A 25727-nucleotide genomic window follows, 5' to 3' on the forward strand; every position below is an offset into this window, starting at 1 on the left:
AAGCGACAGTAATACTTTACATTCAATAAACTTTGCATAAATGAATAGTACAAGAACATATAAGCAACCGAATAATATATCTTTCTGGATAAAAAAAAAGTCCTCTTGCTGCTAAAAATGCTCAAGTTTGCCTTGTGTACACAACATGGTCTAGCAGCTCACTGAGGGATTAAGGTATACCCTGCCCATACAAGTATTAAGAGGATGGGAAAAGGGTGATGGGTGGGTGGTTGGCTAAAGAGAGACAGAGGCACAGAGAGAGATTGAAGAAAAGGTATATGAGTTTACAGAGTTTCTTAGGTCTCACCTGAGTGCTTACATTGGTCAGTACTGCTCCATAATGTCCTCCACACTGCCGCTGCTTCTTAGGGTGTCTATAGAGGCATAAATGAGCAGGATTACTTTGTGTGTGTGTGTGCCGTATATAGGAGCCATTATACTGTCTAGGCTTCAACCAGGGAAAATTAGAGTCTCAATTGGGGAAAACTGGTGAAAAATATATTAGACTCTCGGTCCGGGCATGAGCTAAGGACGGTGGTACCCTGATCCAAATGGCTGCTGACAGTCTCATTCATACTGGATCAGATGAGGGGGATTTTCTTTAAATATTAAACTTGTTGCTGGACCTGTAACGACAAATATATAAAAGTAATAGCCTTATACCTGCAGACAGACATTGAGAATTGTAACCATAAACAAGATTAAAGCTGATTCCTGGCGGAGTTTATATGCGTAAGCTTTATGGAAAAGCAGATGAATTGCTTTTGCTTAAAATGACTGAAATCTAAATCTCCTAGTAAAGCTAAGAGAAGTTCAGCAGCCTTCGGGATACCGCTGATATACTGAGTGAATTTTTGTTGCCCCGAAGAAGCTGAAATATTGGAGGAATAGTCGGCTTTCTGCCAAAAACCAAGTCCTGGGTGTAATGTTGCAATATTGTAAATGTTAATGATTCAGAGAGGTTTGGCCACATTTAGCTTTTTTCCTATCAGTATTTTCATTTGCATTTAAACGTTGTGGAAACAATTTCTACATCATTTACACCCACAAATGTATCCGCTAGGTGCTTCATTGAAAATCTTCAAGTAGATTTAAAAAAAAAAAACATGTAGAGAAAAGTTTAATTTTCTTCAGTTTAAAGCTTAGTTGTCACAGGTCTGGGCCCTTTAAAGCAGAAGTCCGGTGGGTGGGGCAAAATATCATTAAAGGCAGGGGGTGGGGGGAAATTAAAAAAGACAATATGCTCACCTGTCCCCATGCCTATGCTGCACCACATCACTGGGCTCCAGTATGCCTCCGGTAGTCCTCTTCTCCCGGTTTTTGGCTATGTCACAACCAAGGCTGAATGTCACAAGTGGGTGGGATTTAGCCCGCTCAGCCAATCAGTGACTGCAGTGGTGTCTTACCCCAGTAACTGACTGGCTGAGTGGGGCATCTTACAACCTAGTTGTGACATACCAGGAAAAAAAAGACAACTGGCTGTAGTCCAGGACCAGGCACCGGGACAGGTGAATATGTTTATGTTTCTCGACCCCCAGCACGCAATAACTTTTGGCCCAGCGTTATACTCCCCCTTAAACCTGAAAAAAAAGGTCTGATTCCCCTGTATATATTAAGAGTTAAAGGGATTGTCAGGGCCCAGGGGAGCAAAAAGTGAGGACAAGTGTCCCTAAGGCTAGCACCCCCACACTCTCCCTGCCTACTTTCAGAGCCGGTCCTAAACAACCATCCACAACTGAAATAAGTCCCTGCTCTGAAATAAGAGCAAAAACAGGACAAAACATGGACAGACAAAAGACAGGACACAGAATAGAATGGTCAGACAGGTCGGGTCAGCAACAGAGAGGGCGAGCAAGGTACAGGAAAAAGGTCAGAACCAGACGGAAATGTGGCTCTGAACAAAATTAAAGGGGTTGTCCAGCGAAAAACGTTTTCTTTCAAATCAACTGGTGTAAGAAAGTTATATAGATTTGTAATTTACTTCCATTAAAAATTCTCAAGTTTTCCCATACTTATTAGCTGCTAAATATCCTGCAGGAAATGTTGTTTTATTTTCAGTCTGACACAGTGCTCTCTGCTGACATCTCTGGCCAAGACAGGAACTGTCCAGAGCAGGAGAAGTTTTCTATGGGGATTCATAGAAAACCGAGACAGAGTTCCTGTCTCGGCCAGAGATGTCAGCAGAGAACACTGTGTCAGACTGAAAATAAAACAACATTTCCTGCAGGACATAGAGTAGCTAATAAGTATGGGAAAACTTGAGATTTTTGTAATTTTTTGTAAATTACACATCTTTATAACTTTCTTACACCGGTTGTTTTGAAAGAAAAAGATTTTCACTGGACAACCCCTTTAAAAGAGAGGCCCCCATATGCTGAAATATAGTATCATATTTAAGTCATAATTTGTATGGATTAGTTTTTCGATCTTTAATAATGCAGAACACAGTTGTTGTTCCATATACTTTGTATTAGCAATGTATAATCATTAGTTCTATTTTAACGTTTTTAAGTTGGACTATATGAATGGCTGTCGTTTTTAATTGTTAAAATCTAATATAAATTTAAAGAAAAAAAAAACTCAGTTGTTACATGCCAAATATATGATTCATATTTATTGTGTTATTCCATTCACATTATAGTTTCCCTTTTTAGTGAGTCCATGTGTTGTGGTAACATTAGGTAGTATAGGAAGACACATGCAGCTCACTGTACATCACCATACATCACCATACTTTTCCATACATCACCATACTTTTCCATACATTACCATACATCACCATACATCAAGGCTGTTTATTAAGACAATATCCACTGATTTATTAGAATAACGTCCATTTTTTGCCCAGTCATGTACAAACTTGTTTGGGGGGAATACATGTCCACACTGCACCTTAAGTTCACCCCCCATCATCCAGTAAGGCTAAACTCATGATCCTATAGTGTCAAACTATAAGACATGAAACATGTAAAGGGTTAAACACACATATATTGCCATCAGTATGGCCATATTGGTGCAGCAGCTAAGCCAACTGCCACCACTACGGTCTATTATGACATCATATGTCTGACCCTGGCAACCTGCTGACCCTTGCAACCTGCTGACCCTAGCAACCTGCTGACCCTGGCAACCTGCTGACCCTAGCAACCAGCTGACCCTAGCAACCAGCTGACCCTGGCAACCTGCTCATTGCTCCCTTGGCACACACACAGGTAAACCATAGAGCGATATTTTGGCGATTTTAGTGCAATATTTCTGTGATTCTTTTTTATTTTGTGAGAATGGGTTCTTCCAAGCCACATGAAGAAGCCCACCAAATCCAAAGGAGGTAAAAAGAGGAGTAGAGAGGAGTCAAGATCATCAGGCCCCCCCAGAGAAGCAGCCATAGCCAGAGGTGCAGCATGGCAGCAATGGGGGTAAGTACCAAAGGAAGAGGCAGAGATCTGAGAAGAGCATGGATGTACCCCAAAAGAAGATCTGGAAGAGTGGGGAACAGGCTGAGGATATGCAAAACCAGGAGCCCTGGCCCGGACCCAGCAGTGAGAGACGCCATTTGCAAACAGTGTTAACCACCCCACCAAAAATAAGGTGGCCTCATATCGGGGCAGACCCTACACTGTACTATGGCCTCTCCATGGCGTATAATACGCCTATGCTCTGGGCAAGATCTGTCTTATACCTGCAAAAATAATTGCACCACTTGAGTGGGATGGGTTGAGTGCACGACCAAGTAGAGGCAGCCACTCCCCGCCATCTGGTGCAATTATCTTTGCAGGTATAAGACGGATCTTGCATGCAGGCGTATTATACGCCATGGAGAGGCCATAGTACAGTGTAGGGTCTGCTCCGATATGAGGCTACCTTATTGCTGCTTTTAACTATTTTCATGTCTGTAGTGGGTCTGTATCTTGCCATTGAGGTAAGCTGTTGCATTTTCTATGTTTTTGGGACTCAGGATACCACCACCATTTATACCAGCGCAAGCATGGAAAAAAAAGAATATATATATATATATATATATATATATATATATATATATATATATAGCGCAACATGATTAGTAATATAGATATATAGATGGACAGAATCTAAGTATGGGATATACTGAACATAAGGTAAGGTAGTAATATGAAGAATACTATAGGAAAAGTATAGTATAGGTATATAACAAAATAAGGGGAAAAATATAAAGATAATGAACATAAAATGTATTTAAGCTAGATACTGTAGAAATAAGGTTAATATAGGTTTAACATTAGAAATAGAAAAAAGTACAAAAAAATTATAGTATAGGTATATTATAAAAACTAACAGAGCAACATGATAAGTAATATAGAAAAAGAGTAAAAGTTAAATATAAGTAAGGTATGTAATATGGTAATAGTATAGTTATAGTGATGAAAAGAAGTTATAAGCTAGTAATATAGAATATATAGAAACATATAAAAATGACACAAGATTGAGATAATGATAGAGATAATATAGGATAGGCTATACGACTAGTTTAGGTTTAGTCTGGTATAAGTATAGGCTTGATGATATGATGAAATGATATACTTAAAGGATAAGAGTAGGATAATATAGGATATATTATATAGGATAGGATAATATATAGAAGGTCTTGCAGTTATTTTGTATGGTTTTTATACATTATCGGGGAGATTTATCAAACATGGTGTAAAGTGAAACTGGCTCAGTTGCCCCTAGCAACCAATCAGATTCCACCTTTCATTTTCCAAAGAGTCTGTGAGGAATGAAAGGTGGAATCTGATTGGTTGCTAGGGGCAACTGAGCCAGTTTCACTTTACACCATGTTTGATTAATCCCTCCCTTGAAGATGTACGTGTGATAGGGCTCCATCCAGTGTCATCACTGCAGCGAACCAGGAAGTAGCCGATCGTCAGCTCTTGGGGTCAGGAAGGAATTTTTCCGCCTTACATGGGGGTTGGCTCGCCTTCCTCTGGGTCAGACCTTTGATTGCAGTAAGTCCCATTAATTAAACGGGATGGAGAGAATTAGAAATTTCTGATCAATAGTAATAACATTTGAGAACCTGATTTATTGTGTCCATCTCTTTTTTACTGTGTGGTGTCATTCATTACAAAATCCCCTGAACACCTGAAAAATACATCGTGTTCCTGTAGTTTGTCAAGGTCCCCATACACCTTCAATAACTGATGGCCGATTGATTGTTCAGCCATCAGTTATCTCTACCATCCACTGGCTATCCTCCCCATACACAGGAATGTTTGCCATAGTCCTGTGTTCTCTATGTGGAGAGATAAGCCACTGGCTGCAGCTTATCTCTCCTAGAACAAAGGGGTAGTAATTTCCCATCACACTTGACTATTATCAGATGATGTCAGTGGTCATTCCGGAGAGCCAGGGAGATAGCACACAGCAGTGGCCCATCAGTAGCAGCCATTCGTTAGGATGTAACAGGGGTATTCCATGATTAGGGGTATGGCATACTACGGGGGCGTATGTAACCTTTCCCGAACCCCAAAACCACCCCCCCCCCCTTTACCTAGAATCAAAGACACAACACCTGCTTAAAGTTGGATATTAACGGCCACAGCAGCCTTTTATTGAAATTAAATAACAGTAAATATATATAACAATCCCATATATATGACAACCACCCCCAAACATAACCAGCATATCACCCCAGTATACCTAAAACAGGGAGGTCATGGATGGCCCATCAGCAGTGTAAAATTAGATCCCCCCGTCGCACCGCGCCGACTCGGGGCTGGCAAATCTGCCCACACTGCTTCCACCGATTCTTAAGGAATCACCGAGCACACCACTTAAGCGGTAACCCACCATCCAGGTCCCCGACCTCCTTAAGATATAAAGGAGAGGGGGTTACCACCTTTTAACTACAACTTCCAACACCTCCTCACACCGTGCCATCCACGACCACCCCTCCGCCAGCTGCCGCGACAAGTAGTATAACAAACAGCCAACCCCCACCGGCCAAAAAACAAGGGCGGGCGGGCGCTTCCAGGTCCGGACAAAGGAGCAAGTGGGTAAGCCCCTCCCCCTTTCCCCTTATATCTGACCCCCCAAATCACGCCTACCCACTCCCAAAACTCTCCCCCGATTGGCCTACCCCCGTATCCCTGGTTACCTACTCCCTGTCCCGTGCTCCCCGCGTGTACCTTTCCTCATGTGTGAACTATTAACCCCCTGCTGCCCACCCCTTCATGTACGGGCTGCTGCTATGCTATGCCCGCTTTCGCCCTCCCTTGATTAGGGGTATGGCATACTACGGGGGCGTATGTAACCTTTCCCGAACCCCAAAACCACCCCCCCCCCCCTTTACCTAGAATCAAAGACACAACACCTGCTTAAAGTTGGATATTAACGGCCACAGCAGCCTTTTATTGAAATTAAATAACAGTAAATATATATAACAATCCCATATATATGACAACCACCCCCAAACATAACCAGCATATCACCCCAGTATACCTAAAACAGGGAGGTCATGGATGGCCCATCAGCAGTGTAAAATTAGATCCCCCCGTCGCACCGCGCCGACTCGGGGCTGGCAAATCTGCCCACACTGCTTCCACCGATTCTTAAGGAATCACCGAGCACACCACTTAAGCGGTAACCCACCATCCAGGTCCCCGACCTCCTTAAGATATAAAGGAGAGGGGGTTACCACCTTTTAACTACAACTTCCAACACCTCCTCACACCGTGCCATCCACGACCACCCCTCCGCCACCAAGACCAAGCTCGATCCCTTGAGCTTGGGCGTCCCGCCACACCTTAAAGGCCTTCTCCATACCATCCTGCAGGTCCGAGGACCACAGATCCATCCCAACATCGTTAAGATGAACCCCGTCCTCATCCATAAATCCCCAACCCGGAACCTCTAGTTCCCTGTGTCTCACAACCAGGCCCCCATTCCGAGCTACAAATCTGGACACCTCCCTGTTAACCCGTCCCCGCGCTCTGTTCAGCCTGTCCACTGAACGGGCATGCCTCCACTTGAATCGGGCGACCACCTCCGACCACACAACAATAATCCCCGGGAACAATGACCACAGGCGCAGGAGATCAAACTTGATGTCCCGGATCAAGTCTCTGGAGGAGCGCACGCCCAGGTCATTGCCCCCAACGTGGAGAACTATAACATCCGGTGCCCGATCTAACCTCGCATAGTAATGGTTTCGGGCAACACACCGCCCCACAGCAAGCCTCCGATACCAATCCACCGCACATTAACCAAAGCCCGTGGGAAACCCAGCTGTCTGCCCTCCTCTCTGACGTCCGCACGAGACGCCCCTCTACGGACGTAGGAATGGCCGAGGATCCAGATCAAGCAAACCGGATCTAAAGAAAAGGAAACACAAACCATGCAATAAATGAACATGCAGCTGCAACCACCTTACAACAGCTCCAGACGAACATACGAGCGGAATCTGGCCGACTCCCATCTCCCAATCTGACGCACCACAGATTCATCCAGACCCCACCGCACAGCCTCCGTAGCCGCCCCTATCCGGAAAGAATGGGAAGCAAACTCCTTATCAGGTAAACCCAGCCGCGCCAGACCTCGGCGAAACACCGCCACAAACTGAAAACGCGAGAGCGCCCTCCCGTCCCGATGGACCAAAAACGAGCCCCCAAACTCAACCGGCCGGACCTCCAAAAAGGCGCGCACACAATGAACCGGACAAACCTCCGAACCCGAAACTGCATACAACAAAATCCGTCTACCCTTACCAGCCCGATCAGTCTTAGAACGACTCAGCCAGCAAGACACACAAGCATCCCCCAGCACCACCTCACGAGATTGAAGACCCCCCCCAGTACCACACGACTGACTCACCAGCTCACTAACTCGAAAAGCCCCAAAACACGCGAGCGAAAAAGCCGCCCGAAACAACCGAGTCTCATAAGCATCCGAACAACATTCCCCCAGCACGCTCCCCAACCTCACTAATATATCAAACGACACCGGCCGTCTCCCGTCCCTGGACACCCGAGACTTTCTATACCCCATCACGGCCTGCCGCACCACAAAGTCTTTCGTCACATCCCTGACACCCAACAGCTTGAACCAGTAGGCCAAGCCAGCTAGCTTCCTCACCAAACCCGAAGCTGACACCCCCGCCCCAAAAGCATCACCGATAAAGCACAGCAACACCGGAACAAGCTCACCGTGTACACCGTCAGACTCCCATTGCCTGCAGAAAAGCAACCACTCTCGCCACGCGACCGCATGACTCCTCCCCGTATTCCTGGACACAGCTCGCCCCATCAAGCCGAAGGCCGTCCTGATACCACCTCCCATAAGCACGTCGGAACGGGCTTCCCATGCTGCTCCGCTTCCGGGGCCAACAAACGGAACCGATCCAGCTGCAAACGAGAGAGGGAATCAGCGATGGAATTAGCCACCCCAGGAAGATGACGGGCAGACACCCACGCATTCAGCTCCAACCCTTTCAGAACCAGCCGACGCAACAACCTCACGAGTGGCGGGGACGAGGCCGTCAAACTATTGACCGCCTGCACGACCGCCTGGTTATCGCAACAGAAACGCACCTTTTTATTGCGAAAAATGTCCCCCCACACCTCCAATGCTGCCACAATTGGAAACAATTCCAACAGTGCCAAATTGCGCACCAACCCCGATTCACGCCAACTGGCAGGCCATTCACCCGCGAACCACTCCCCCCCCATATAGGCACCAAATCCCACCGAACCCGATGCATCCGTATGAAGTTCCAGATCCACATTCTCCACCCAATCATCCATCCACACCGATCGACCGTTGTAACAATCCAGAAATGTCGCCCAGACCTGCAAATCCGCCCTGTGCTCCGCCGTCAGCCGGACCCGGTGCATGGGCGACCGAACCCCCGCCGTCGCAAGCGCCAAGCGACGACAGAATATCCTCCCCATTGGCATCACTCGGCAAGCAAAATTGAGCTTGCCGAGTAAAGACAGCAACTGCCGGAGACGCACTTTACGGAGCACCACAAAAACGCTTACCAGCCCCCGCAGGTCCACCAACTTATCCACGGGCAATCGGCACTCCATTGCCACCGAGTCAATTTCGATACCCAAAAAACGGATGACCGTGGCTGGCCCCTCCGTTTTTTCCGGTGCCAACGGAATGCCGAATTTTCTAGCCACCTGCTCCACCGTGTGCAGGAGAAGGGAACACTGAGAGGACTGTGCAGGCCCCACGCACAGGAAGTCATCTAGATAATGCAGCACCGACTGCAAACCCGACTCCCTGCGCACTACCCATTCCACAAAGGTGCTAAACGTCTCGAAATACGAACACGAAATAGAGCACCCCATAGGAAGGCAACAGTCCACAAAGTACTTCCCCTCCCACATGCAACCCAGCAAGTGAAAGCAATCGGGGTGCACCGGTAGTAAACGAAATGCAGCCTCGATGTCCGTTTTGGCCATGAGGGCACCAGGTCCACACCGCCGCACCCACTCAACCGCCCGATCAAAGGAAACGTATGAAACCGAGCAGGTGTCCTGCTCAATCCCATCGTTCACCGACAAGCCCGCCGGATATGACAAATGATGGATCAGGCGGAACTTGCCGGGCTCCTTCTTCGGGACCAGCCCCAAAGGCGAGACCCGCAGGTGAGGCCACGGCGGGCTCGGAAACGGGCCTGCCATGCGCCCCAGGGCCACCTCCTTGCCCAATTTTTCTCCCACCAAGTCCGGGCGCAATCGAGCAGACTTCAGGTTAGGTGGGCGAAAAATGGGAGCATCTGGGAAAAAGGGGATCTTAAAACCCCACTGAAAACCCTGCAACAACAGCATCGCCGCCTCACGATCCGGATACTCATCTAGCCACGGACGCATCGCCTCTAGGCTCACCGGCGTCCACCCCTTTACCCCCAGAATCCCCAGAACGTCCCTTCTGTTTTTTAAAACATTTCGACTGAGGATGGCTCCCCCCGCAAGTACCGCACTCGTGCTTGAACTTGCAAGTGGAGCCGAACCGGCAGTGACCCTCATTATACTGCCAGCAGCATCCGGGGCGCTGGCCGGTCGAGGTCCCGGCGGAAGCCGCCGTTCCCCCGACTCCCGCTCGAAAGGGCTGTGACGGAGCCCTCGCCGCCGCCATGAGTCGCATCCACAGAGCTATGTCCTTATGATCCCACCGCAAGGACGGTCGCACTGCTTTACGCTGCCTAAACTGCTCGTCATACCTGAGCCATGCCGTGCCACCATAAACCCGATAGGCCTCCCCTATCGAATCAAGGTAGCAAAACAGGGCTGAACAGTGCTGAGGAGCCTTTTCCCCCACTACGCTCGCCAGTATCGCGAACGCCTGCAGCCAGTTGGAGAAAGTGCGCGGTATCAGCCGATACCGCCGCCTTTCCTCCTCCTCCTTTTTACTCTCGTCGGGCTTCCCCTTATCCAGATTAAACTTCTCTAATGGCAGGAGGGAGAAAATCTCCACATACTCATCCCGCCATATCTTCTCACGTACCTCCTGCTTAAGATGGGCCCCTAAGGGCCCGTCAAAACAGACGTATACCTCGCCCCGCGCCCCATCGTCTAGCCTAACCGATGCGTCAGCAACCGCGCTTGTCGCCGCAGGCGCGTCACCCACCCCCGCAGGCGCTGCAACTGACCCGGAGGACACTCCCCCTGTTCCCGCTGAAGCACTCGCCACAGGGGGTGCCGAAGCCGGTACGGGCCCGGAGCCGCCCCCCAACCATGCCGACACTGGTGACACCTGCCCCGCCCCAGACGCACCACTCCTTGACATCAGCTCACGCATGCCAGCCAGAAATTGCACAACTGCCTCGCCAACCCCCGCAAACTGACCCCCACCGCCCACTGAACCCTGACCCCCATGCAAAGTCACGCCCCCACCACTCACACCACACGACACAGGGGACCATACAGTAGGTACAATAGACAATGAGCAAGACCCACCAGGCTGACTCGGGGCAGGAGCCGGAACAGCCGCTGAAGACGCTGCAGGCACAGGACGATCCACGACTTGTCCCTCCTCCAGATCCTCTTCTTCTGAAGACAAAGCCCCCACACCCAGATTGCTGGCTGAAGTGCCAGGGTGCTGCACCTGCACCTGCACAGGAAAGGGGCTGCTGCTGGACAGGGTGACAGCTGCTGCGGCTGTGCTGCGAAAGGCCCCCGGGTCCCCGGGGCGCCCAGCCTCCACCCGCACTCTAGTCACCGCCACTTGCGGGGCAGGGGGAGCCCCCCCTCGGGACTCACCCTCGGGTCTCCTCCTGGCCTTTCCACCTCTCCCGGCAGTCTTCCTGTGAGGCCTGGTCCCGGCACTCACTGCCTTCCTGGCTGCCCCCTGTGACCGGAAGTGGGAGGAGCCAGCCGCCACTGCTCCGGAAGTCGATGCCAGTGCTGGGGAAGCAGAGGCTGCTGCACTTGCCTCGCTCCCAGCACCGGAACCACGCCGCGGTCCGGGATTCCTCCCAGCTGCCCTGCCAGACCGGGGTGGTGGAGACCGGACAGCGGGGGCTGGAGGGTCCTGGAGAGGGCTCCCTACGCGGCGGGAGCGGCGGGGCACATCGGGGCTGAGCCGCTCCGGCGGGCGCCGGCGGCGTGCGGGGGGACGAGTACCCTGCGCACCTACCTCTCCCCCCGCTCCCCCAAGAAATGACAAGAGCTGCTCCTGCAGCCATTGCTCCCCATGATGCGCCGCGGCTGCCCGAAGAGAAGCAGCCAGATCTTCACGCTCCATGTCCTCAGCAGCGCCGGCAGCACAGGTTCGCCGCTTCCAGGTCCGGACACAGGAACAAGTGGGTAAGCCCCTCCCCCTTTCCACTTATATCTGACCCCCCAAATCACGCCTACCCACTCCCAAAACTCTCCCCCGATTGGCCTACCCCCGTATCCCTGGTTACCTACTCCCTGTCCCGTGCTCCCCGTGTGTACCTTTCCTCATGTGTGAACTATTAACCCCCTGCTGCCCACCCCTTCATGTACGGGCTGCTGCTATGCTATGCCCGCTTTCGCCCTCCCTGAACATTTTATATAAATAAAACTATAATTTCAAGATAAATAACCTACTAATAGGGTGTTATAACTTATAGCCCTGGCTTTAGTATGGTTTTGCTCGATTTATCCCTGACAGGAAGTTGTGTAGCTCTTTAATTTTCAATGTGTATTGTCTCCAGCTCCTCGGCTTCTCACTCTTTCTGTAGACAATGCATCATCCACTGCTGTCACAGAAGACTTGGCTGGATCTTGTCTCTGAGCTGAAGCTCCGCCCCTGAGTGATTTCATCTCCTCTGATCAGCCCCTATAGCTTCAATCACCTTCTTCCTTTATCTTTTTTAGCACATAGGGAACAAGCAAACATGTTGAGCAATGCCACAGCCAGAGGAGCAGACAGGAAATGAATACTGCAGGTGCTGAGTATTTACTGACTGCAGAGAAACTGGCAGGAGTGCTTTGTGGGGTGGGAGGGCTGTAATGAAGAGTTGAGGAAATGCACTCTGGGACTTGTAGTACTTAACAACGTCTAAACTAAAATGTACTAAGAGGACATGGTGGGGTAAAGGATTACATATTCACAAAGCAAATGGATTCTTGTTGATTTCAGAGCTGGGGTAGACGAGTAGCTCTGTAGTATAATACCAACTATTACTCAGGATCAGTGTAAGGGAAGCTATATAATGTAGGTGCACACTGATTCCACCAGCAGAACAGCGAGTGCAGCTCTGAAGTGTGAAACACTTCTAACCTCTAACTTAAACAAAATTAATCAAGTTCCAATAAGGACAATCTTATGTGTAGCCTTGGGAACCACATTATGGGTGTACAATAAGATGTATGGCAGGTTTCATTGGATTTTTGTCTTCTTCATTTGTTAGATTAAGAAATACTATACATCTCTCACTATCGTCATCACGCCCACACAGACATTAACCATTTGCAGGCCCGGATTGGTAATCTGGCAAAGCGGGCAAATGCCCGCTGGGCTGCCGGTATTACCAATCCGGGGGCCGCCGGTCCTGGCCCCCATGTGCACCGGCCCTCAGCAGTGGCTGCAAGAATAGCGCAGCCGGCCGCTGCGCTATTCATTCAGCCTGTGCAGAGGGCCGGCGCCCTGGCCCTTTAACTGTGAGCGTTCAAGATGAACGCTCACAGTCTGCAGCAGCCGCGCTCTGACTGACAGAGCCAGGGAGCCATTGGCCCCCGGCACTGCCAGTAAGGAGCGGGCTGGGCCGGAGAGCGGGGGGGCTGGTCTTCAGCCCCCTCCGGCATCTGGAAGGTGTCAGGGCCGGCCCGGGGCCGCAGACGTGCCGCGCGCAGGCACGTCTGCGGGCACCTCTGCCAGGTCCCCAGCGGCTGACGTCACTTCCCTGACGCACCGCTGAGGACCTGGGAGCAGAAACAGGAGAGGAGCTGCCTCCGCTCTGCACCGGGGAGAAGAGCTGTGGACCGAACATCCGGGAAGAAGAAGCTGCTGGGGAGCGAGGTGAAAGGTGAGAATGTGTGGTTTTTTTTTACCTCTTTCACTAGTGGCCATGGGGGGGGGTATTCTATATGGGAAGATGGGGGGGGGGGTATTCTATTCTATATGGGTGGGATGCAAGGAGAAGGGGGTATTCTATATGGGGGGATGCAAGGAGGGGGTATTCTATATGGGGGATGCAAGGAGGGGGTATTCTATATGGAGGGATGCAGGGGGGGGTATTCTATATGGGGGATGCAAGGAGGGGTATTCTATATGGGGGGATGCAAGGAGGGGGTATTCTATATGGGGGGATGCAAGGAGGGGGTATTCTATATGGGGGATGCAAGGAGGGGTATTCTATATGGGGGATGCAAGGAGGGGCTATTCTATATGGGGGGATGCACGGGGGCTATTCTATATGGGGGATGCAAGGAGGGGGTATTCTATATGGAGGGATGCAGGGGGGGTATTCTATATGGGGGATGCAAGGAGGGGTATTCTATAGGGGGGATGCAAGGAGGGGGGATGCAAGGAGGGGGTATTCTATAGGGAGGGGATGCAAGGAGGGGGTATTCTATAGGGGGGATGCAAGGAGGGGGTATTCTATATGGGGGATGCAAGGAGGGGTATTCTATATGGGGGATGCAAGGAGGGGCTATTCTATATGGGGGGATGCACGGGGGCTATTCTATATGGGGGATGCAAGGAGGGGGTATTCTATATGGAGGGATGCAGGGGGGGTATTCTATATGGGGGATGCAAGGAGGGGTATTCTATAGGGGGGATGCAAGGAGGGGGGATGCAAGGAGGGGGTATTCTATAGGGAGGGGATGCAAGGAGGGGGTATTCTATAGGGGGGATGCAAGGAGGGGGTATTCTATAGGGGAGATGCAGGGGGGGTATTGTATATGGGGGGATGCACGGGGGGCTATTCTATATGGGGGATGCAAGGAGGGGCTATTCTATATGGGGGGATGCACGGGGGGCTATTCTATATGGGGGATGCAAGGAGGAGCTATTCTATATGGGGGATGTACAGCAGGGGGGCTGTTCTATATGGAAGGATGTGCAGTGGAGGGGGGGGCTATTCTATTTGGGGGGGATGTATAGATGAGGATGTTGCTGAAGCAAGAAGCCTAAAATGTCTGTCTGACAGATCCCGTGGAGAGGAGTCATAGCCAGAGAAGCCTTCATGATGGCCGGAGCCAGATGGAGAAGAAAAGGAAAAGTGGACGTCTCTTCATGCAGAGAAGACGCCTACTGTGAGTGACAGGATGTAATTGTAATCATCACTTTTAAGGTCTGCAGGACCATTATACAACTGGGATCTACTTCTGTATCAGGGGTGTCACACTCCGGCCCTCCAGGTGTTACAAAACTACAATTCCCGTCATGCTTTAGCTGACCAGGCATGATGGGATTTGTAGTTCTGTAACAGCTGGAGTGTGACACCTGTGTTCTATGGTCACTGTTCTGGGTGAATATTGGTCTTTATATAGTGGCTGTTATTTGGTGCCAGTATAGTGGTATTATCCAGCCACTGTATGCTGAGGGTAGTGGGCATGGTGTGATGGTATAGTGGTATTATCCAGTCACTGTATGGTGGGAGTAGTGGGCATGGTGTGATGGTATAGTGGTATTATCCAGTCACTGTATGGTGGGAGTAGTGGGCATGGTGTGATGGTATAGTGGTATTATCCAGTCACCGTATGCTGAGAGTAGTGGGCATGGTGTGATGGTATAGTGGTATTATCCAGTCACTGTATGGTGGGAGTAGTGGGCATGGTGTGATGGTATAGTGGTATTATCCAGTCACCGTATGCTGAGGGTAGTGGGCATGGTGTGATGGTATTACTCGTATTATTGGTAATATTAGTGTTGTATATAGTGGATTGTATTCAGTCACAGTGTAGCGGTATTATTCATTATGTGGTGATAATGGCCGTGCTCATGGTGTGGTGATATTATTTGTTACTTATATACTGGTAGTATTGGCAATATTGCTGGGTTTGCTTAGTAACAGTATGGCAGTAATGTGTACAGTGTGGGGATAATATTTGCTTACTGGTGTTATTAACTATGACAGTATTATCATGCACAGAAAATTCTAGATAGATAGATAGACAGACAGGAGATAAATAGATAGATAGAAGATAGATATCCAGTAGGAAATATCTATCTAGCAGCTTATTTTTAAGCTTTGATTACACATGAGATCACAACCAGCAGACACATTTTAATAATTAAAACCTTACTGCTTATACCGCCATTATATGGAGTGCAGACATAGTCAGGATAAAAGAGATTTAAAAAATATAGTAACTTTTGTCCAAAAACAGCACCACCCTGTCCTCAGGTTATGTAAAGGTATTACAACTTCACTCCATTCACTTCAATGGAATTGAGCTGCAATACCTCACACAAACTGAAGAAGAGTGTGGCACTGTTTCTGGAAGAAAGTGGCTATGTTTTTCTCCTTTAAAGGGAATCTGTGAGGTCCATACCTGGTCTAGGGCTGTAGATCTCAGCAGACAATAGTGACAGGACCTTTAGTCCAGTGTAAACTTTTATAATTGTCCTTTTCATTACCGACTAAAGTTTCACAACGGCAACCGCAGCAGCAGCACTAACCTATACGTCCATCAGTCAGAGCAGGAAGGGGCTGGGGCAGAGGGTGCTGCTGTGACTCAGCTCCGCCTCTCTGACACTTCAGCTGGTAATGAAAAGAATGATTATAGAGGTTTACAATGGACTAAAGGTCCGGTCCCTGACCTGTACGCTGGGATCTACAGCTGTGTACCTGGTATAGACCTCACAGGTTCCCTTTAAGGGAACGTTCATACCTAATCCATTGCGGTTTTGATGCTTCTGATTTAATCAGTTAAAATAAATGCATATATATGCCACATCAAATCCACAGCAGATTATGTTATAGCATTGTTTTTAGGTGCTGGTGGTGGGTTCACATGTTTAAGGGAGTAGTGGGGACACGGCTAAATGAAGCAGAATTTGCTACAGCGCATATTTTACATCGCTATCCATGATATGGTATGTGGGCTGCTGGGGTTTGATTGCCAGGGCTGATTTTAAGTCCCAGTCCGGCCCTGACCATTTGTCACTGACAGATATCCGCCATATAACTCAGTCATTGTGTGCTGCAGGACACTCTCCATTACTCAGGGTTATGTGCAGATTCAGTGCTGTGACGCCTCAATGAAGTATCTTATGGACAGAATCAAGGTAGATTGTGTTCAATGAAAACATCTACCATATTAATCCTATTGCTACTATGGATTGTGGGAAGGATTTGCACTATTTAAGAAACATAGATAGAAACATAAAAACATAGAAGATTGTCGGCAGAAAAAGACCACTGGGTCCATCTAGTCCGCCCTGTTTAGTATTTCCCTTCTTATTATTTTATGATAGATATATGTATATACCAGGCAGGTTTACATTCTGTTACTGTAGATTTACCAACCACATCTGCTGGAAGTTTGATCCAAGAATCTACTACCCTTTCAGTAAAGTAATATTTCCTCACGTTGCTTCTGATCTTTCCCCTAACTAACCTCCAACCTCCTCTTCTTTTTAAGTTATTTTTTTTTTTTACTAAAAATACTTCCCTCCTCAACCTTTTGGTCATGCCCCCCTTTCCCTTCTTTACTCCAAACTATAGAGACTCAATTAGGATGAATTAGGATGCCAAACGTAAGCCAGACCCTCCTATCCAACATCCAGCAGTGCCCAGACCCCACTATGTATAAATCCAACTTAACATTGAAGTTCACAAAAAAAAAAATTAGGGATGGTCCAAACCGAGTTCTGTTCGGGTTCATACGAACCCGAACCTCGGAGGGTTCGGACCATCCCTAAAAAAAATATTTAAATCAACTGGTGCCAGAAAGTTATATAGATTTGTAATTTACTTCTATAAAAAAAAAAACAAAAAAAAAAAAAACACTTTTCTGACATGGACGGGGGTGGCAGCAGAGAGCACTGTGTCAGACTAGAATTAATACATCACTTCCTAGAAGTAAATTACAAATTTCTGGCACCAGTTGGAGAACCCATTCAAGTGGAAAATGTACCCCTAGATATGACAATCAGAGACAATGTTTCCAGTGTTGAATGATGTCAGATAGTGCTAGGACTTTCCTAAGATAAATCTATCCTAATATATTATGAATGGAAATACTAAAAGGGCAGACTAGATGGACCTAGTGGTCTTTTTCTGCCAACAATCTTCTAGGTTTCTATGACTTTGAGTCTACTTTCTGCAATCAATGGAAGGCTGTGAACTTTCCTGCCAGCATTTGAAAGCCACAATTTTAGACTTTAAAAAGTAGCCATAATAACTAGTGTTGGGCAAGCACTAAAATGCTCGAGTACTAGTTACTCAAGTCGAGCATTGAAAAATGCTCGACTTGAGTAACTAACCCTGTTAAATCAATGTTAGACTCAAGCATTTAACCAGGTGTCCCCTGCTTGGTAGAGCAGAAAGTGCTTGGTTCACCTTCAAGTAACCTATTGCATTTTTTTCTTTCTAATATTTGTATATTTTGGCCCTGTATATAGTTTGTCTCCATATGTATTCTGATTCTTGTATAATAAACTAAAAATTTTGATGAAAAAATGCAATTTGTTGAAGCAAGATATATTAGAGCTCCGGCAGTATGCCCTCAATTGCCGGCATACCACCAGAGTTCTAATGTGTCTTGTAGTAACGTATTACATTTTTTTATTTTTGTACATTTTTGTACAAAAATTGGAACAAAAAAAAATGTAAGGCCACCTTTACCTGAACAACATAAGGTCGAGCTTGATCTAGCATCCCTATGCTCGCTCAATAAGAACAGGTAACACTCATATATAGTACTCATTTACATTTAAAGTTATTTCGTAAATCTATAGCACATACTTAAAGTAATTCCTACCTATCAGCACCTCAGCATAGGAGCTGTTCAGTCAAATTCCCATTAAACCTGTTATTGGGCAATTTAACCTAAATTTTTGGAAACAAACTACAAGGTTAGAGAGAAAAAAGCCAAACTACAAGCAGATGGGAGCGTCTAGTTATTGTGATTGGATCTATACCCTCAGCCAAGTTTTCTAATAAACTGTTTACTTGAGAAAATTCTACAATATCCCTGCCCAGCGTATCCATCCATTTACATAAAATTCACAACAGATTCCCGGATAGTTTTATAAAGCCCCTGCCTCATGGTTACATTAAAGGGAATCTATGGTCAGGAAATGACATTATTCAAATCAGTCTTTTGATATGATTCTTTTTGAAGTATTCTAGTAAGAAAACTGTCAGATAAAGCACAGAATAGACTTTCTCTACATGTTTTCTAATTTTATGCATTTCATTTGTTGGCTTTGCTGTATAGATCTTGTCAGTATAAGCAGAGTCACCTCATTGTAATAACTGTCTAATGAGATGTGGACTTGTTCCAATTAGCAAACTGTCCACTAAAGCACAGAATAGGCTGTGACTTCCTGTTTTCTGAAGTTTACTTGTCAACTTTGCTGTGTAGATTGAGACAGATAATCACTCAGTTCATATTAACAAATGTCTACTGAGGTGTGTGGACTCCAGTTTGCAAACTGTCCACTAAAGCACATAATAATCTGTCAAGTCCTGTTTTATGCAGGCTTTGCCCTATAGATTGGGTCAGAAAAGCATAGTTGTCTCATTACAGTTAGCTAAGGGGCCATTAAAGCCAACAATAGACTGTTGCCTTATGTTTTCTGCAGCTTATTTGTTGTCTTTGTCATATAGATCAGGTCAGGAAAGCAGAGTTGTCTCATTCCAGTTAGCAAAGTGGCCATTAAAGCCAACAATAGACTGTTGCTTCCTGTTTTCTATAGCTCATTTGCTGGCTTTGCTGTACCGATCGGGTCATATAATTAGAGTTGTTTCATTGTTATTTTCTAACAACTGTCTACTGGAGATGTGGTTCTTTCTTTACCAATAACCCAGGAAAAAGGGGGTATCAGCAATGGCTGATAAATTGATGAATAGTGTACACCAAAACACAGTACCAAGATTACAAGCAGGAATCATAGTCAGTGCAACTGTTGAGGCAAAGTCTGATCATGGGTGGCCACATGAACAAACCTGCCAATAGCCATCACTAATAACACAGTTGCAAGATGAGTTAAACCCTCTACAGTCTATGATGTATATAGGGTAAAAACGTATGGATCTTGGATAGAAAGTATGAGAGAAGGCTGACTGACTGTTAAATTCCCTAGATATGATTGTCAAAAGAGAACACGGCATCCAGGAGGTTAGATCACAAATGCTGGTCCTCCTGTAGGCTTAAGTTGTCACCCCTGCAATCCAATATTGGTGTACAGATTGCTTTTTATGTACTAGGAGTTGCAGGAGTAACAGTACACTGCAATAGTATTGCAGGAGTAACAGTACACTGCAATAGTATTGCAGGAGTAACAGTACACTGCAATAGTATTGCAGGAGTAACAGTACACTGCAATAGTATTGCAGGAGTAACAGTACACTGCAATAGTATTGCAGTGTACTGCAAAAGCAAATAAATGAATGCGTTAACAAAATAATAATAACAACAATAATAATAATAAAAAGAAACTCCCCCAACCAATATTCCAATCTTTCCCTTTGCCTATGTTTTTTTTTTAAACACGTATATCTCAACTGCAAAAAATAACATGATCAGTATTATTTTATGTGGAAATGTCTAAACCATTAAAGTATAATGTTGTTTATCCTGTACAGTGGGTGGAATAATAAAAGTGTTATGAATCATAGAATAAAGAAAAGTAAGAAAAAAAGGGAATCAGGAAGGGGTTAAGTATTAGATGCAGACTCATTGACACTGTAATAGTGCAGTCACTTATGATTCTATGACCCCTCAGACATAACAGCGGCCGGGTGTCAGTGGCCTTGCTCTTCATGTGTAAGTACATTGGATGTATACTTCTGATGATCTGGCGGCACAGACATGATCGTGGATGACTCCTCACTGTCTTAACAATCTAATAACTATATTATCTCTGCTTCATTAATGTCTACAGGGAAATGGCTCTTCCTGAGGTGAAGACTTGTCTTATTATTTGCTTTCTGGAATGGCTTCTTAAAATGATGCAGAACACTAGAGGACAAGATGTAATTACAAGATGACAGAATGACGGCTCATGAGGATGTACAGATCTGTAAATGTGAGTACGACCATGAGCACATGTGGTGTCCCAGGGGGTGGCAGTCGTTATTAGCAAGAGCAGGTGTCACGGGACCTGAGGGGTATATGGCCTCACTGGGTCCCAGACACACGTCCGTTCAAGTTGTAGGTATAGTCCCTGGTGTTCCCTATAGTGTCGTGATGATGTAGTATAGAGGAACCACAAAGTTCAGGATAACGTAACCACTTGAATTCTTTCTGGAACATTTCTTAAAGTGACAGTACCACCAGGCCCAGGCTGAAGCACTGAAGGCTGGCCGTCCCACCCTTAGTGGGAGGAAACCCTAGCCCCTGTATGATAGGGTTCCATTGATTCTAATGGAGTCACGTCATGGAGGGGCTGAAGTTTCTTCCCACTAAGGGTGGGTCGGCCCGCCTCCAGTGCTTCAGCCTGGGCCTGGTGGTACAGTCACTTTAAAGTGACAGTACAGTTCAATACTTGAACTTTAGGGACAATGTTTTCACACAAGATTGATTGCCAGTGTTTTACTTTAATACTGTTGATAATTTGCAATAGTTTAGACTTCAGATAGTCTTTAAGATATTCCTAAAGGTGTAGACTTGTACAGGAGATGAGGGGGCTACCAAGGGGTCTGTCTAGGCAGTGCAGAACTCTACCAGGGTGACTTGACTTTAGATGTTTGACATTCGATAGGATACCCGTACTCACGGTTTGGAGAATACCACCTCTTGCCAGAATAGATCTCAGAGTGCCAGATCCGGGCTTAAACAACTGGGTGGAGCTAATCCCTCAAAATTACCCGAGGAGATAGAGCAATAGTTAGCAAGGTACTTCGGCTTTACGTGCAACTTAACCAACACACCGGAGACAGTCCAGTTCAGCAAAAGAACTTCCTGAAAATACTTTAAAGAAGATAACAGTCACCCCAGACGTAGACAGGTTGTTCCCTCTAACAGTAGTTGTCCATCTTAGAGTTTAGCAGAACATAGTAGATTTGTAAAAGCTTGTAGAGAAAATAGTTTCTGGCAGGATCAGGCACCTGGCCACAAGGGCAGGCCCTAGGGTAAACTCTCTCTCTTGTGTAGCAGTCTAGTCAGGAACACCCCAACTAGCTAAGACCCAGAGCTAACCACTACTCCTTTATATGAGCTAAGACTGGGCTAATACCTTATTGATGGAGGAGAACTGAGGTAGTACAACATCCCATAGGCTAGAACGGTCGGGAAAGTCTACCTAATAGCCTGGCAATCTATATAATACAATGCAACACACAATGTTTCCCCATAGACTTCAATGTACTGTAAAATACACAGAGAATAGTGGAGGCATCTTGTGGCAAAAGGTGAACATTACAGCTCTGTAAGGTTTACATAGGAAACACTGGTGCCATAGTGTTAGGGAGTATAGGGAACCTCTTAGAATATACCTTCAGTACCGACTGAAAGAAAGAAGACAGTAGTGGCACATTGGTTCTGGGACACTACACACATTGTACCTGCACTTATAAGGATTCTGTTTTCAGGTTTGAGCTCTCAACACTGCTTAACCTATATAGAGGTTATGGACAAGAGTGTAAGGATTCCTTGTGTTGCAACCACGATACCTGCATGACAAAAAAGAGATATTCCAGGCACTGACAAAACAAGTACCCAGGATCTTTAAGTGACAGTTCTAGTGTCCAGTCAGGAGAACTGTCAATTATAGATGAGAGGAGGAGCCATGAAGGCTCTCAATAAATGAGCACTGGACCTCTAGCAAGAAGAGTACACCTCCTGGACACTTAGTGAAGCATCTCTCATTGCTTTATGTCCACAGCCTTCATGCAGACCTATGTGTCTCCACGGTAACAGACTACAAATAAGTCTTGTGTAGTCAGATTGTGTGTTCATCCTCCCTTCTGTGATTCCTCTACTTCTTGTTAACATATATGACACTGGCCACTGAACCTGAGGATCTTTGGAGGTCCCAGAGGTCACATCCAGTGTATATGTCCAATACTTTGGCCACTGCTCAGCTCCATTTACCTTAAATTCCTTCTAATTCCCAAAATCTATTTTGATGTTTACAGACCACATGGAATGGGTTACAATAAAAACAACAACCCTAACAGTGTTTGGAGTCCTCCCACCAGTGTGTGGTCTAGTGTTAGCTCTTATAGCTCTGCTACATCACAGACCTGGCAGGAGATCTGCCTTACTAGTCTGCATCCTGTTCCTCGTTCTGCCACCTCACACATGGTAAATACAGAAAGCCGATAAGCTCTTTACATTGTGGTTTTCCTCGTTCTGCCAAAAAGTCAACGTTAATTGACAGAGTTAGGTTTCCCATGAACGTTTTTTACCCACAAGGATAAACTTGGTGCCAAAATATTAGATTTGTAATTCTGGAGTTTCCATAATTCTATTTGCAGATGAACTTATTATGTTTTACTGGTTGCATATTATGTTCTGTAGATCTCTAGACTGCAAGGAAAAAAACAAGAAGGCATCCATTGTACAACCACCGAAGAACCAACAGTCCAAGATGGTGACTGATTCAATGTCTCTAATACATAATAATGTTATGCATTATTGGCTCCAGTGACGACCGATAGGATGTGCCATGATAGTGTATATCATAGACACCAAGAGATATAGCTATGGTGGAGCAGGGAGAGCTATGGTAAAACCAGGACCATGTATAAGTCATACTAAACCATATCTTCTAACCAGGAGAAGAAAACACAAATGATATGAACCAATACTCACAGATTATCAAGGAGCCACAGAAGAACATGGTGCAAACCCATTTGTATGATGAAGAATTATTATGTTCATATTATTTTCCACCCCTCAACCCCTCAACCCCTATTATACATAGTAGGTACCTGGTTAATCAGAACCTGGTAATTATATTCAGTCTAGACAATGCTCTGTGAGCTCTACAGCCTGGACTCCAGACTGATACATTGTACATAGCTAGTCCTGCCCTCAGCTGAAAAGTGATACAATTGTATCCAGTCCAGACAATGCTCTGTGAGCTTTACAGCCTGGACTCCAGATTGATAGGGTGGGTTCAGACTGAGGAATTCTCACGGAAAATGTCCGCGGAATTCCGTCAGCTGTCCGCACGCGCTTTTCCGCCGGCTCCATAGACACCATTCTATGGGCCGGCGTATTCCGCGATCCGCTGAAAGAAGTGACATGACATTTCTTTCAGCGTATAGCGGAATGCGCCGGCCCATGGAATGGTGTCTATGGGGCCGGCGGAAAAGCGCCCAGATGTGCGGACGGACAGCTGACGGAATTCCGCTGACATTTTCTGCGAGAATTCCTCAGTCTGAACCCGCCAATACATTGTACATAGCTAGTCCTGCCCTCAGCTGAGAAGTGATACAGTTGTATCCAGTCTAGACAATGCTCTGTGAGCTCTATAGCCTGGACCCCAGACTGATACATTGTACATAGCTAGTCCTGCTCTCAGCTGAGAAGTGATACACTTGTATCCAGTCTAGACAATGCTCTGTGAGCTCTACAGCCTGGACCCCAGACTGATACATTGTACATAGCTCGTCCTGCTCCCAGCTGAGAAGTGATACAGTTGTATCCAGTCTAGACAATGCTCTGTGATATTCTCTGACTATTGTGGGGTCCCCATACCCCATACTCATACAGGTCAGGTTGATCTATAGATTCAGGTGCAGGTTCATTAGTATACAAGTTTAAAGAAGCAGTTCACTTTTTATTTCCCCCCCCCCCCCCCCCCCCGGGTAGCCGCTGTCATGTATACTTACAGAAGATGATCGGTGTCCCGTTCCCGTCGGTCAGTTCCGTCCCGCGGTGCCGTTCACATCGGGCGCGCGCTCACTTCCGCCGGCTGCTGCGAGTCCTCTTCTCTGCCCAGTGATTATACGCCGGAAGTCACTCGCTTCCATGCATTCTCTATGGAAGCGCGTGACTTCCGGCGTTCAAATGACAAGGGAGAGAAGAGGAGTCACAGCGCCGGCGGAAGTGAGCGCGCGCCCGATGTGAACGGCACCGCGGGACGGAACTGACCGACGGGAACGAGACACCGATCATCTTCTGTAAGTATACTTGACAGTGGCTACCCGGGGGGGGCGAAAAAAAAAAAAAGTGAACTGCTTCTTTAAAAGATTGCAAGCCCATTTGCACTATAGAATATGGCAGCTCACAGGTAGTTCTGGAAAACACTGCTGTATTTCGCCCACACACTTATTTCTTGCATTATCCACATTTTGTCTTGTATAAACATTTATTCATTTCAAGTGGATTCTATACAGTAAAATAAAAAGCTGACCTTGCAATAAAATGTCTAAACAAGAAAACAAGGTGAGTCAATGGAGGAGTGTTATACGAGCAGCCACTAGCAGCCGAGTTCTCATATTCCTATATACTTTATATCTTAGTGATAAAAACTTCTTCAATGTTTCTTCTTCTCATTTGTTTCATTGCTTCCATTCTGCAAAGAAAAAGAAAAATAGACTGGATGCAACATTATAACTGAATCTAATATGTATCGGTTATATGGCCTAGGCCACCAGGTATGCTAAAAATGTATGTGTTCCATTGCCTAGGCCACCAGGAATGCAAAAATGATTTCTACCCTAAACTACTATGAATGCTGATAGTAACCCTTTTATAAAAGTTTCCAAATGTAAAATAATGCACTTGGGGAGAAAAATACCTCTATCGGGGTATCGTATCGGCAGTTCTGTGTTGGCAAAGACTTCAGAAGATAAGGATTTAGGGGTAAAGATGTCTGGCAGCCTTAAAATGAATCACCAGTGCAACCAGGCCGTAGGGAAAGCAAATCGTATGCTGGGCTGTATATATAATGGTATGCTGGGCTGTATATATAATGGTATCCTGGGCTGTATATGTAATGGTATGCTGGGCTGTATATATAATGGTATGCAGGGCTGTATATATATAATGGTAAGCTGGGCTGTATATATAATGGTATGCTGGGCTGTATATATAGAATGGTAAGCTGGGCTGTAAATATAATGGTATGCTGGGCTGTATATACAATGGCATGCTGGGCTGTATATATATAATGGTAAGCTGGGCTGTATATATAATGGTATG

General features: G+C 46.4%; 2 long non-coding RNA genes across 3 annotated transcripts in view; one reads left to right on the forward strand and one right to left on the reverse strand.

The window, feature by feature from the left end:
* Nucleotides 1-593: 593 nt before the first annotated feature.
* On the reverse strand, nt 594-25092 carry LOC138786253 (uncharacterized). The gene is made up of 3 exons (XR_011362207.1): nt 24937-25092; nt 22136-22243; nt 594-626 (listed from the first exon to the last, which is right to left on the reverse strand). It is a non-coding gene; the product is annotated as an uncharacterized lncRNA (long non-coding RNA).
* LOC138786250 (uncharacterized) overlaps nt 3149-25727 on the forward strand; it is a 30952-nt gene continuing 8373 nt past the window's right edge. For both annotated transcript variants that reach the window (XR_011362200.1, XR_011362201.1), the window contains exons 1-3: nt 3149-3212; nt 20515-20658; nt 23094-23166. This is a non-coding gene — a long non-coding RNA (uncharacterized lncRNA). The remainder of the gene's footprint in view (nt 3213-20514; nt 20659-23093; nt 23167-25727) is intronic.

Source organism: Dendropsophus ebraccatus, chromosome 3 (genome assembly GCF_027789765.1).
Source record: "Dendropsophus ebraccatus isolate aDenEbr1 chromosome 3, aDenEbr1.pat, whole genome shotgun sequence".
Taxonomy (NCBI): Eukaryota; Metazoa; Chordata; class Amphibia; order Anura; family Hylidae; genus Dendropsophus; species Dendropsophus ebraccatus.